Source organism: Rhagoletis zephyria, unplaced genomic scaffold (assembly GCF_001687245.7).
Source record: "Rhagoletis zephyria isolate East Lansing unplaced genomic scaffold, Rhagoletis_zephyria_1.1 Rzeph_scaffold_76387, whole genome shotgun sequence".
Taxonomy (NCBI): Eukaryota; Metazoa; Arthropoda; class Insecta; order Diptera; family Tephritidae; genus Rhagoletis; species Rhagoletis zephyria.
Genome location: NW_016233436.1, coordinates 1 through 1,186, shown reverse-complemented (window position 1 = coordinate 1,186; position 1,186 = coordinate 1). Strand labels below are relative to the sequence as shown.

The 1,186-nt window shown below is 39.7% G+C and overlaps 1 pseudogene; it reads right to left on the bottom strand.

The window, feature by feature from the left end:
* Window positions 1-19: 19 nt before the first annotated feature.
* LOC108357387 (uncharacterized) lies at window positions 20-1,159 on the bottom strand (annotated as a pseudogene).
* Window positions 1,160-1,186: the final 27 nt, after the last annotated feature.

Genomic DNA, 1,186 nt, shown 5'->3' with positions numbered 1-1,186 from the left:
GATTTTTTATTAAAAATTTTCACTTTTTAAAATATGGTTTAAAAAACATCATATCCGCAAAGTTTTGTGGATTATTATAGTTATCCTTTTTGTAGAAAATCGTTTTAATACACGCCATTGCGACTCAATCCGTTGCGTATGTGTACCGTCTTCTGCTACGAAGGGATTATCGGGATCGCTGTGGTTAACTTTCCGGTGCTCATACCCATGATTAGGAAGGCAATCATACGCCTTCCAATAATCCGTACAAATAATGCTGCCTTCGAGTACATGCTTCTTAATCAGAGGTATGAGCACCTCAGCCGACCGAATGTTCTCAGGGCACACTTCCAAGCGAATATCCTCGCTACCGTCCTCCAGCATTCCAAGGACCCAATGCCCTTCCACTCTCCTGCCTGAAAAAGAAAATCATTTAGTCGAAGGGTATTTTTCTATATAGATTTATGTTACCTTTATTGTAATTTCGCTTTCCAAACTTACTCTCGTCAATTTGGACAATTTTACCGGGACCCCCAATTTTCCCCAAAACTTCCTGCTGATCAATTTCGTACAATACTACTGCCTCACGGCAATAGTTGTACCAATCGCAGATGGTAGCGCTGGATAAAATGGATCCCTCGATAAAATTCTCCTTCCTGACGAGAGCCTGCGGCCAGTGCGAAGCATATGTATACATTAGATAAAAAATATGTGGAAGCGATATCTTCGCATTTTCAAACCACGTCCCAGCGGCCCTTGAAATGGCAACCCTAGAACGGCAGACCCCTTTGCGGCATCGGAAAATGCCGACGGTATTATTTCCCGCGGTTGGCACAAGCATCGGTGCCTTATGGATCCGACACAACTTATTACGTAATATAAGGCCCTGTTCCTCGGCAAATTCAATACACTTCTCCCGTGTATCCAATTTTTTATAAATTTTGACTAGGTTCCACATATTTTCTACTTCAGCCACGGTCAGCACATTCGCATTCCGCGCACTAACACCACGGCTGGTGGAAGGTACATCAAAATCTATAAATATAATAGTAATTATATCTGTGTATGAACATAAAAAAAGATAGAAAAACATACCAGCTTGTATCTCACTCATTTCTAAAATTTAAATCAAAATATTAATTACATTATTTAAAATGTACTTAATTCACCCAACTGTTGAGATAAGAACACAAGAATTAAGAAAATA